At 39.5% G+C, this 13,963-nt stretch overlaps 1 pseudogene across 1 annotated transcript; it reads right to left on the bottom strand.

Moving 5' to 3' along the window:
• Window positions 1–523: 523 nt before the first annotated feature.
• LOC143583350 (aspartic proteinase 36-like) lies at window positions 524–5,283 on the bottom strand (annotated as a pseudogene). The gene is made up of 9 exons (XR_013144154.1): window positions 4,829–5,283; window positions 3,755–3,884; window positions 3,402–3,652; window positions 1,985–2,147; window positions 1,815–1,888; window positions 1,650–1,746; window positions 1,098–1,170; window positions 914–985; window positions 524–830 (listed from the first exon to the last, which is right to left on the bottom strand). The product of XR_013144154.1 is annotated as an aspartic proteinase 36-like (transcript).
• Between the last annotated feature and the right edge of the window lie 8,680 nt (window positions 5,284–13,963).

Raw genomic sequence — 13,963 nt, 5'->3', positions numbered from 1 at the left:
TTCTTTATTGCTTTAATAGTGGGTTTTATAACTTGATTAAAATTAATAAAAATTACTATAAAAATAAATTTAGTATGTTAAAAATTGTTTAGAAAGAGATATATTTAGATCATTTAGTTATAAAATCGGTTTAGTTAGTGAATGTCATTCGTTCATTCACTGCACATGATCTAAGAGATAGTAGAAAGTTCTTTAATAACCGATCAATTTGACACGTTAGTGCAACATAGACGGATGGGCATTCCACCAATTGAAGTTTACATATTGTACACTTGTTTTACAATTTCACATCAAATACAAATACATTACTCTCCATTCAATATTAATCATACAAATCTACATAAATCAAGTAAGAATTCCATCACATTGTTCTTGCATTATTAACAATGCTACATAATTAAATCATAAATTAGATAACAATTATATAGTTACCAACATCAAATTGGTTTCTTACAAAATCATTCAACTCTAGAATGAATATATATATATAAAAAAAAAAAAACTCAAACTCTAAACCACAACAGCCTACACAAGTCAAAACGTTGCCCGAACGAGTAAAATGGCAGCAACCCGCAACCCAAAATCGACACAAAAACCAGAAATAAGAAAACTCTTGCTCAAAAAACCGTTAAGAGCAGGCCGGAGATGGACTCGGATGATGGAAAAAAGCCGTCTTCCTCACTGTCTGTTCACCATAATAAAGACCAAAATAATATATGCACCAAAAAGAACATTAAGACTTGTAAATCTTAATGATATGCTACCACTCAAGTGGCCATTAACATATTCATTATTGTAGGACTTGATGGAAACATTTACTTCAGCTGAACCTGAATAAAACATATAAAAAAATACATTAAAATAGTTTTTAAAATTATTTAAAACAATAAGAGTGCTAGTGTATCACGCTTACAGTCATAATCCGTCCATCCCATTCGGTTTCTTGATAAATCATAAACAAAGATCTTATCTTTAAGAACAAGATCTGCAATGACAATGAGTTCAATGAGCTTAGGATATTAAGGGTAAAATAGTCTTATTCACACATATGTTACACGTTAATGCAAATTTGAGAGTGTTTTAAGTTTTTTACTGACCTCCAAGAACTGTTACTCCATTGCTTGATGTTTGAAAGCCAATGCACCACGGAACGCCACCATCTTGAAGAAACTTTGTTCAATAATCAGAACCGTCGTGTATTAGTCATTTATCTAAAATAAATCTAATAAGCAAAAAAGCCAAAAATACATTGTTTTATATAAAAAAGTGAGGTTTTTTGGTATATAATCCTGATAAACTTTCAGTTTGTCCTGTTTTAGTCATTGTACTTTTTTTATTCATTTTTGAGTCATCAAAAGATATATATATATATATATATATATATATATATATTTGGGGGGGGTGGGGGTGGGGGGGGGGGAGGGAGGGGGTTGTAATAATGACCCAAACATGACCAAAAAACATCAGTTATGGTTATTGACTCGGATGTGCCAAAAAGTACGAAGACTAAAAGGGGACAAAATTGGGATGAACTTTGATATTTATGCAAAAAGAACCCTAAACATTACGAATGAAAAAAAATCATTTTTTTTCTTTTTTAAGATATTATGGAATAATAAAAAAATCAGAAGAAGAAATTATAAACTCACAACGGGATCCCCGAGTACGAGGTACTTTTCTGGTTTAAGAATCATGGATGCACCGCCAGCAAAGTTTAAGGAAACCTCGAGAAATACTGCGGCTATGCTAGTATATGAAAAACAGAAAAAATAAATAAATAATTTTTTTTAAAATAAATAAAAATTAGGACGTACCTTGATGTCACTAAATAGCATTGACTATCCTGTAAAGAAACCGGTCTTGCTAATTGTGAAACAGCAGTAGTTATCTGCATTCAAGAAGCTCACTTATATTACTTTTTTGACCAAAGAAAAGTCAAACAAAGTTATATTAATGTTTTAAAAAGAAATGGAGTAAAACTAACAGCATCAACAAAAGGTTCATATGCTTGTGCAGTGAGATATGATAATGTTGTCCCGGTATCCACAATGGTTCCTTTATTATCTGATCTGGAAAACGCTGACGTGTCGATAGGCAATAATTGTTGACCGACAGCTATACTCTGCAACTCTAGATTGTAATGAAGCCTGAAAATTAAAAATCAAAAAAGATTACAAAAGCCATTAATAATACTAATGATAATAATAATAATAATAATAATAATAATAATAATAATAATAATAATATTGACTGTGATGGAACGAGGGGACTATAAACCATAGATGGAGCCAAAATTTCACCAAAGAACGAGTTTTCCACCCCCATTACCATCGCCACGTAAGCAATGTGAGAATACTTTTGAGTAATCCCTTGAGCCGAAAGTTGTGATATTACAGATAAACCGTGTTGACCGAATCCAATAATTCCATCCATTGCTCTATCTGATTTGGTCAAACCACCGGATTGATAGGTACTACAACAGTCATTAAATTCACAAATTGTTATAATATTAATCAAACTTTAATAAATTTGTTTGTTGAAATTAGTTATTTGAATTAAGTGGTGTGGTCTAGGCCTGTAAATGAACCGAACGTTCAGTGAACAGTTTGTGAACGTTCTTGTGAACGTTCTGTGGGAAGTTTGTTTATTTAATAAATGAACGGACATGACAAAAAACTTTGTTCATTTAGTTAAACGAATGAACAAAAACACGTGTCTCGTTCGCTCATTTATTTTTGTGAACTTTTGTTTACACTCGTTCAATTAAATTCATTTATGAAAGTTCGTTTACATTCATTTATGTTCGGTAGTTTATGTTTGTTTAAGTTCGTTCGTTAAATGTATTTATTAAAACCTTTTGACTCTATAAAACTTGGTATAGTTTTAATAACTTTTTAGACACAGCACATTTTTCTTCACATTAGTTTAAACTACTTTCAGCCCAGATATGTTTGTTCATCTACATTCAGTTATGTGTTCGTTTATGTTCGTGAACCATTTTTTTATATTGTTAAAGAACAAACATAAAGGAACACAAACAAGAAACTTATTTAACAAACGAACACAAACAAGAAACTCCATGTTTGTTTAATTGTTCGTGTTCGATCGTTTGTTCGGTTTTAGTTAAATAAATGAACACGAAACATGTTCCACTCATGCCCGTTCAGTTCATTTACAAGCCTAGACTGCAGTCACAATAATCTACAGTTAATGTTCGGATAAACAAATTATGCTTTTTAAATTTTCCAACTGCTTAGGGCTGAAAGACTCTAATAATAAGTTATGAATAATCAATTTTATAGCAACAACAAAACTGATCATTAAACCAAAAAAAAAAGTGAAATTAATTTGAAATTAATTCCGTCACATGAAATATTTTACAAAATTGCAAAAAATCTCACCCAAAAGTGATGAAAGCTGAAGAGTTGGTAATCATGGAAGCATCCATAACCATATCAAAATGTAACAAATCGGTCATATAATAACCAGAAGTCCCACTATCATCTGCATAATGAAACTCGTAACTACATTGGTCGTGTTCACCAGAACATGATGCATCCTGAACTTTAATATTAGAAGAGCATACGGGATCTGAACACGAAACCACAGAAGCCGTTGAAGAGCTTGCAGCATCAAAGAAGTTAAGTGGAATCTACATTAAAGAAAAAGGCTTTATTAATTATTAGCATTAATCAAGCAATATAATCAACAGATATTTTAAGTAGTTATAAAAGAGCTAGATATAGAAATATACACCGAATCCACTCGATTGGGGGCAATCACTGCAAGAACTACAAGCGACCCACAATATGTCACTTCCGGTATCGATTTGCACATTGAACTCTTTTGGTGGAGATCCTAATTTCACTTTTGTGAAGTACAATCTACAACATAACCATCAAATACCATAAATACTAACAAATTTAGCATATATAGAATTTAAAAATATTCTATTTAATTTCACAGATATCACTTTTGTATACTTTAATTTGATACTAACAAATTTAGCATATATAGAATTTAAAAATATTCTATTTAATTTCACAGATATCACTTTTGTATACTTTAATTTGAATTTGAATTGGTAAACTAGGGCTATATAACTATTCTTAACTTGAGTGATTTTGACTTTCATTTATTCAATTAATTTATGGAATTTTGCTGTTCTTGATTCTAGGGCCAAATGTTCACAATTTTTCAACCTTTTTTCTAATTCTAGATAGGTCATAAACATAATCGACAAATGTCATAAATATTTAGATGCAATCGAGCCAAGCTACTCGAGATTAGATCGATAAAAAGCTCGAAACGAGCTGAGCTTTTTCGAGCTCGAACCTGAAATAAAGCTCATTTAGTTATCAAGTCCAAGCTCGAGCCTTGTATAGGAAGCTCGTTCAGGCTCGTCGAGCCTTAACGAGCCTGGTGTATATTTAAGTTTTACCTATTTTAGATTTCTATGTATTATTAATTTCATATTGCACAGCTGAGCTCGAGCCAAGCTTTGGCTCAACTTAGGCCCGTTTAAGCTTTTTCTCAACACATTTAAAAATAAATAAAAACGTACAAAAATTAATTAATACTAATAAATTTAGCATATACAAATTTTTAAAAAAAGAAAACAAAAAACCGGATATAATAAACATTTGGCCCTAGAATCACCTATATCATAATTGACTATATAAAAGTCAAAATCACCAAAATTAAACAACAAACTCACAACCCTAATTACCAAATTCACCAAATTTAAGTTCAAATTAAAGAACTATGAGCTCCAAAAGACAATAAAGTTCATAAAGTTAACATCTTTATCAAATTCCAATAAACTTACCCGCCGTAATAAGGATCAGAGTTACCAAAAACATTAAAATCCACAACTCCGGCGCCGGCACCGGCAAACCCCTGTAATATTCTTGCGTGTCTGACACGGTCACGTGCCCTTAAAACATCCACCGACTTGTTCGCCGGAAACGCACGAGACAGTGTCAAAACCCTCGCCGGAGACTCGCCGGAAAAACCCACAACCGGAGAAACTGTAATCATCGCCGTCAGCAGGACGAGTAATAATAATAATAACCCACTGCCGGTGACCGGCATTTTTATGGGAATTGACGGATTTACCCTTAATGAGTTGGGTTTTGGTTAATATGAGTAGTGGTAGTTTGTGGGTATTTGTGGAATTGAAGTGGGAAGAAGAAAGATGGTTGCTTGTAGCGGAGAGAGGCAAGAAGAAAGCACAGGGATCGTAGTAGAGTAGACTTGTGCAAGACCCAAGTAGACTTTAGTTCAATTTAATGTATATGTATTATGTATGTTTTTTTTGTTTTTAAATATTTGTCTGTGACAATTTAAAAATAGGATAATGTTTTTTAACTTATCTTGATGGTTTGTTAAAAACATTCCAGCTGACCTTAAAAATAAGTTTTAATAAATGGGCTATGTTTATTTGTTGAGTCGGAGTGGGTTCATAAGCCTATGCGTCTATCTAAATTTTATAATATAAAAACATATAATGTTTTATCACTTGTCACTTTTACATTAATTTATAAAACTTAAAATCAAATCACTAAAATTATTCATGACAGTTTATTTGTTAATTTATAACTATTACTATACAGCGATTTCTCTTAACAATGCATAATAAATAATAAGTTTATTGCTATTTGTGTTTCACTTAATTATTAAATATTAAACTTTTTCATCAATTACTCGTATAATATACGGGAATCGAGCTAGTTATTTATATAATTGTTACTTAATATATTAAATACATAATTTTATGAAAATTGTTATTATATATTAAATTATAAAAAAAACTAATAATATATGTATATATTGTATTATATAAACGACAAATAAGTATAACTAGAACTAAAATAATTAATAAACGACTCGAGCCCGAGCTTGGAAAATTATTCACGAGTCGAACTCGAGCCTAGAAAGGCTCAGGATCCGCTCAACTACACCCCCACTGACATGAATAAGAGTTGAGATATTAGAAAAACGGATTTTGTGGGAGGGTTTTTAGACATTCGTGGACTTCAAATATAGAAGGGTTCGTAACTCCCTCCCGATTCTAACTTATGAATATCTAGTTGCTTTGCTTATTTGAGTTTAAAGTTTGGAGTAAATTTGGGGTTTTGGTTAAATTTGACTCAAATTCATAGTTTTGATTTTTGAAACAAAGAACTTATAAGGGTGCTTATATGTTTTAAGGGTATGTTTAGGATTGAGTTTAATCATTGTACTTCATATGCAACTAAACTCAATCTAAAGTCTAAACTAATAAAATTAGGTTTTTTTTATTAAGTTTTTATATTCATTTAGGGATATTTTTTGAGGTTAAGTATTACATAAGATTAAACTCAATAAACCCATATAAGGTTAAGTAATATTTTAAAAGTAACTAGTAGGTTAAGATCTTTCATAACCAAACTCTTTTCTTGAAAAAACGTCTATTCTATGTGGTCATGTGGGTAAGTGTGTTCCAACTCTTAAATGAGTTTAAATGGTGTATAGCAGGTGCATACGTGCGTTTATCCATCTACATGTCATTACAAACAGGGCCATTTTGAAAAATAGTGATAAAAAATTGAGTCGCACACGAGACAAAACTTTTGTCTTAAGTGAAAGAAGTTTTTATTGAGTCTAAACAATTAAATTTTTAATGGCTTTATTAGGTTATGTTATGGTATGGGTTGTGCAAATTCTTTTTCTAAAAAAAAATTGTTTTAAATGAATTGGGTAATTAGATCTAAACATTAAGAATTCATGATTTTTCAAATTTAAAAATAAAAATAAAAATCGAACCAACTAGGGTGATCAGGCCGGGAGCCGTCCCCCCTCCCCGACGGAGCTACCTCTGACCACAAATAACACACCATGGCGCTACACATCTGTAAAAATGGTGTTGCCCCTCTAGGCATTTCCCATGTGACATTGTTGCCCAGTCTTAAATTCAACTTTCCATCGGCCATCATTTTTTCTATTTAATGTGGTGGGGTGAAACCATTACATATATTTTGTGTGAGACGTTTTTTTACTTACGCGGCTGTAACATATCGGGCCGTATTTTAACTTTTGTAGGATGCATGGGCGAAATTTTCATAGATGAACCCCCCCCCCCCCCCCTTCCCCCTTTTTGTTGCATATGAGCGTATGTATTAGCCCATTAGGTTTAAACAATATTTGTTTGATTTGGATTGGGCCATCCCATTCCAAATTTAAAGCCCAATTTGAAACCGATCGTAAACCAGCTTCAATTCAAACCGAAACCGATCATAAATCGCTTTTGACTTTTTGTTGATTAAATCGAACTCGTCAAGTCATTATAATTTAAACAGGTTTAGAGTTTGGAATCGGTTTGTGCAACTCTACTTTAAGGCCTGTCTCATTGTGCCAGATCAAGAGTTTATAAAAACCCACTTATTATGTAAACTTAGTATATTTAGTTAGGGTATGATTCACTATAATTAAAAGTTTAAAACAGTTAATTAGCTTACATCCTAAGCAGTACATGTTACACTATAAATACACGTACCATGGATGTTATTGTATTTGTAAAGATTAGAAATTAAGCTTTCCTCTTAATTCGATCATAAAAGGAATAATAATAATAATATCATGGCCAACAATGTCGATTCCGAATCGGGTTCCCGTAGACCGGAGGAGTGTGCGGCAGCATCTACGTTATCCGCCGTCGATGAAGTTAAGCTAGACTCGCTCACCATCGGAGAGTCGTCGTCGTCGTCAGTTAACAATATCGTTGATGATCCAGAAGATTCCAGCATTCAGACTGTAAGTATATATATTAAACCCCATGCATATATGCATGCATTATCGATTTTAGTATTGTTATTATTATTATTCTTAGGTTTTATATTTTAATAAATTATTAAGCTAGCTAGGGTTTTGAAAGGGCTCATGGCGCTTTCAAAATTATTAATTGGTAAGAATGACACATTCGGTTCGGACCATAGACGGTGGGCAAAAACCTTTAGGATATTGAAGAGGTAGGTCCCAGCAGAGCCCAGTTGGACCCGCAAGACTCACCTTAAAAAGGGACGTCTGCGCAGTTGAACCCGCAAGACTCCTTAACGGACATCTGCGCGGTTGAACCCGCAAGACTTAAAGGGACGTCGGCGCCAAGACCAACTGGATCCGCAGGACCCACCATGCTCAGAGACGTGACGTCCTTACGCGCAGTACGCAAGTTGTTCCCACAGGAAAAGCCTCCCAATGTACTCTGCCTGTTCCCGCAGCTGCGGATACAAGCCATCAGGGAAGGATACCTGCGCAGCAAAGCTACACGCACAAGGCACTTAACTCATAATAATTCAGTAATGTCACCTGAAGAAGGAATGAGCAAAGCCGGGAACTCTCCCGCACAAAGCCGAGAGAACTCCCGCCCAAATGAGCCAATCCGTACGATACTGTAGGATCTTTTGTACTGTACCTGACGAGGTATGGACAAAAGATCTGACCAAGGATACGACAGCTCACTGACAACGGTATGACGAGCAGCACGCTCTTGTACTGTATGTCACTATTAGCCGCTGCCTACTCACCAACCTGTCGGAGGACGTGCATAGCCTGCAGTTGGTAGAACAGGAACACTATTCAGCCGGCTGTACCTTCTTGGAAACTTACCTTCGGCTATAAATACTCCAACACCTTGGAATGGTATATCATCTGATCTCATATCTTATACCTGATATCTGCTCTAGTCATTCTCTTAATATACACTTATATTCAAGAGCAATCTAGTCTGATTCTCACGCCGGAGGGTGGTCACAAGGAGGTACCCCCCCCCCTTCTTAGTGACGAGCTCACGGTGTCTGTTTTGCAGGTTATCAGAAGAACCATCTTTGCCGGATCTAACCCCTCGTGGGAAACATCTATTTAACCCCCAGATAATCCGTAATCTGCCCGGGGTCGATTAGTGTTTCTTCATTGGCGCCATCCGTGCATAAAAGCTAGAATTTATTCTTTTTTCAGATTCTTCAAACTTCTGGAAATATGGTTAAAGAAACCCCGGTAACCACAACCCCAGCTACTGGGGGGAATACCGGCGACTACACAGTTTTTACGAACTCTTCCCCGGTTACTCAAGCCGGGGCAAGTGCAGTAAATTTTACGAACACTACCCCGGTTACCCAAGCTGGGGCAAGTGCAGTAAATAATCTCTCACTGGGATTCACCGATACTCAGTTAGAGAGACAACGAACGAGGCTCCCCCGCCAAACACTCGATGAAGTTAAAGCGTGGGCGGAAGCACGTCAAAAAGAATTCAAAGCTGAGTTGGATGAACGCTTACGTTCACTCCAACACGCTGATGAATTCGTAGAGTACTTGGACGATGATTCGGAGGAATCCGATAGTGGCGCAAACCCTCGTCATAAGGCGAAAGGGAAGCGTAAAGAAACGGACTCCCAACCAAGGAGGCATTTTGGAGAAACCTTCAAACCAAAAACCGCGGGTGGAAACCCACGTGACTTCTCCAAAACATTTACACCAACTGCTGCAAAGGTGGGAACGTCCAAATTTGCAAGGGACATTGCGGAAGCAATCGTCCCGAAAAGTGCCAAACAGATGTCCAACATCGGCACGTACGATGGTATATCTGATCCAGACGATCATTTGAACAGGTTCATAGCGGGGGACAACCATCAGTAGTTGGACGGAACCTACGTGGTGTTACATGTTCCAAATGACGCTTGTTGGGGCAGCTAGAGCGTGGTTCGATCGTCTACCGGTCCACCACATCTACGATTGGGAAGACTTCCAACAGAAATTTAGCCAACATTTCAGCCAACAAAGAAAGTATACCGAAGAGCAATGGACAATCCTCAATTGCATTCGAGAAAAAGATGAATCTTTGCCAGACTTCATCACTCGCTTCAACTCAAAGAAGCTAAGTCTGGGTAATATTAGCGAAGATCTTGTTCGCGCTGCTTTCATCCAGGGCGCGAACGACCCAGAGCTCATCCGCACCTTAACGGGTAGAGATGGCATGCCATCCACATGGGATGCCATCATGACAGCAGCTAAACGCTTTGCGGAAACGGAGAAGCAGCTGGGTAGAGATCTCCCCCAGAGCACAAACCTCTACACCCAGAAAACAAGAGAAGACAACGTCCTTACCGCCCGACTAAACAAAAAGCGGAAGCTAGGCATTTGGCAGTCAAGGGTAAACTTTGACACCTCATCCGGCTTGCAACATCGGTTAGGCGGAAGGGATAACGTACAGTCGAACCAGAACTCCAGATGGACGCCACTCACCAAAAGCGTCACCGAGATATTCGCCACTGAGGAGCTCCCATGGCCAAAGGCTCCAATAATCCGACATCGTCACAATGCTGATCGGAGCAAATACTGTGACTTTCACAGGACAAAAGGCCACAACACTGAAGAATGCACAGACGTAAAGGACATCGTCGAAGCATTTGTCAGAGATGGGACGCTCGCGCACCTCGTGGCGTAACTAACGCTGAGCAGGCTGATGCGTGTAGAACCCCAGTTGGGGAAAACACGAATAAAATTGCAGCTTCAATGTTGGAGACTACATACTGCGTAAACAACGAGATCCCGAACCAGGTGCATATCGGCTCGATGGCACTCCCATCCCAACAACATGGAAGGGAGCTCAATTACACAGTTTGCATGTAGATATATTCCAAACTTGTAAAGAAAAGGCCCAGAGCCACTTCTAATGGAAATGATTCTCCTTAGAACATTGATGCTGATGATCTTACATTTATACTTATGAACCTTCCACACTGATATGCCGGTCTTCACCGCATACATAAGTGGGGAAGTCGTTGCTTGTGGAAGGCGGCAAAACCCGCATAAACACAAAAAACGGCAAACCTTCACGCAGGTCAGTCAGAGGTAAAGTTTGGTGATCCCACTAAATGAAAGTGCCGGTCCTAACCGCACAAATCATGATAGAGGAAACCGAACTAACCTATTGACAACCACGCGTCGAACGGTTAATTTATTCAAAACACTGATGCCGGTTTTCACCGCATAAATGTATAGTCGTTGCTTGTGGAAGACGGCAAAACCCGCAATAAACGGAAAACCTTCACGCAGGTCAGTTATAGGTAAAGTTTGGTGATCCCACTAAATGAAAGTGCCGGTCCTAACCGCACAAATCATGATAGAGGAAACCGAACTAACCTATTGATAACCGCGCGTCGAACGGTTAACTTATTCAAAATACTTAGAAAATTTCTAACAGAAGGATGAGGAAAACCTCCACGCAGGTCAGATGTAGGTAAAGTTTAGCCATCCTACTAAGTGCAAGTGACGGTCTTACCCGCACAATCACGAACGAGGAAGCAAAACTTCAACCAATTATCTACCACGTTCAAAGGTTAACTTATTCTAAACACTTAGAAAATTTCAAAGGAAAAGATGAGGAAAACTTCCACGCAGGTCAGATATAGGTAAAGTTTAGCCATCCTACTACGTGCAAATGACGGTCTTATCCGCACAATCACGAAAGAGGACGCAAAACTTTAACTTATTATCTACCACGTTGAAAAGTTAACTTATCTAAGTACTAAAGAAATTGCTAAGTTAAATCAAAATATGCGTGAAATAAACAAGGCAAGGAATTAGCAAATAATCTTTATTCCATCGAAATTCAAATATTACAAAGATTGCTGGGTACATACCCGCATACAAAAGAAGCTATACAAAAATAAAAATCTACTCTAATGGTGGAAAGGGATCTTCAGGATCAAGCTTCAGGACCACTTCCACTTGGACCCGCACCATCAGAAGAGTGTGGCGGTTCAAGGATAGCTAGCTCATCATCAGCAGCAACAACTTCGTTCACCTTCTCCACCACCGGATGCGGGAAGGCGGCATACTGATTCACTGCTTGGTCATATACAGCTTCAGTATCAACGTCATATAAAGGGAAGTTGGAAGGCGGGATGCCTTTCTCAACGAACCCTAGACCAAGCAGGAAGCCGGCCTTTTCCATATCCTCATGAGAAGCGTTGAGGGCTGCGCTCATGGCATCGTCGTATGATGTGTCCGTGAAGACTCGATGCACAACCTACAAGAAAAAATACAAGTATCAAAGCCTTTTCTATTTACAAAGAAAAGCGTAAAGATATTAAGAAATTACGCATACCTGAGACAACGCTTCTCGAAGAAGCCATTCCTTGGCAACCAGAGCCTCCTGGAGGGCGGCTTGAGCTTGGTTACGGGCGCGTTCGGCTTCACTCTTGTTAAGGTTGGCAAGCAACACTTCCTTTGCAGCAGCCTCTTCAACGCCCTTTAGCTTCCGCTCAGTGTGGTCAAGCACGCCCCTCTGGTCCAAGATCTCTTGGAGCTTCTTGGCGTCTTCCATAGCCAAGGCATCATGAGCCTGCTGGAGCCTCTCTAGCTTGGCTTTAAGCTCCTCGTTCTCAATGCGTAGAGGCTCAGCAACAGCTTCAGCCTTGGTGGCCCTCTCAGTTGCGTTCCGTGCAGTTTCCTTAGCCAGCCGAAGCTGTTCGTTAACAGCTTGGGCAGCCTTGGAACGGGCCTCGAGCCGGGCCTGAACTTCAACCTCGAGGGCCTTGAAGGCCTTCTCCTTTTCCGCAGCCACTGCGGTAAGCCTCTTGTTCTCCTCCCGGACAGCCCGCGCCTGAGCTACTTCTTGAATACGAGCTGCTTTTAACTTGTCGTTTTCACGACAAAGCAGCTCGACGCGCGGCTGCATCCGGGCCAGGAGAATCCGAAGCTCATTGGTTAGCCTACCCTCCTGGTAGCTAGCCATTGCTTCCCCCAACGCACCACTGGGAGCTGCGTGACGAGCCCACTCCACGCACTCCACAGGCATGCGAAGGGTTGTTCCTCGGCGGATGTTCCATCGTGGAACATACACTTCATTGGAATCCGACACCGCAAAAAACAAAAAGCAGTTAGGAAAAGATGATAAAAAAAAAAGGCCAAAAGAACCCTACGCACCTGTAGGGTCGACAACAGGCCGATAGCCGCCAAACCCATCACCTGAACCCAAGGGAAATTCATCCAAGAGGTCAGGCAGATGGGAAGGAGGCAGAGGTTGGCGAGAAGACCCAAGCATACATGACGGATCGGCCGTAGTTGCCGACGACGGAGGAGGCATAGTGGAGGCCGCCGCGGTAGAAACCAACGGAGGTGAACTCACCGTAGGTGAACTCACAACCGTGGTCGCCGCTGCGGAGGTGCCCGCAGAAATAGTCACCGCCGGCTCAGTGAAAGATTCAGTAAATATGGCACTGACAGCCGGCGGAGAGGTCATCACAGTTGGAACAGTTGGCTCAACTGGGTGAGCAACTGAACCAACTGAAGCAGGCGCAGTTGCCTGGGTCATCGCCTCAGGTAGGTTGACCAAGCCTACCGTCACGGGTCCGGAGGTGCTCCTCCCCGCTCCACCCTGGAATGCGGTAGCATCCACGCCTGCACAAGGAAGATATATAAGTATAATGGTGGAAAGCTATGAAGTTAAAAGTAAAGGAAGTTTGTACTTACGGGTTTTCTTGAGCCTAAAAGTGCGAACAGGCGGGGACGAACCCGATGGAGCCGGCCTCTTTACGCCGCTCACCGTCGTCGTCCTGGGCTGCCCGGAGGTGACAGTCGTTGCAGCCTCCGGAGCAGTGGTCTTATCACCACCAGGGTTCCCCGCCACCTCCTCGCTTTCGGTCTCTGAATCAGACCGATTCACCGGATCGGCAGTGGAGGCAACCTTCGCCTTCCCTTTCCCGCCGGCAGCCTTCTTTTTCCGCACCAAAGGAGGACCATCTGCGGATTCCTCATCAGAAGACAAGATTAGAGGAATTCCAGCAGAGGTTTCAGCATTGAGAGGTCGAGGGTTGAATAACTCCTTACCTGGCCGCCTGGCGCTCAGGATCTCGTGGCCTGGCGGGTAGACCTCCACGAACCGATCCGCCGTCTGTTCAAGGATGGGCAACTCGTTCTCATC

The sequence above is a fragment of the Bidens hawaiensis genome, unplaced genomic scaffold (genome assembly GCF_021521415.1).
Source record: "Bidens hawaiensis isolate Kalapana, Puna unplaced genomic scaffold, B.hawaiensis_p1.1 tig00032363_1, whole genome shotgun sequence".
NCBI classification, from domain to species: domain Eukaryota; kingdom Viridiplantae; phylum Streptophyta; class Magnoliopsida; order Asterales; family Asteraceae; genus Bidens; species Bidens hawaiensis.
Note: the sequence above shows the minus strand (reverse complement) of the source record. Positions and strands in the feature narration are given on the sequence as shown.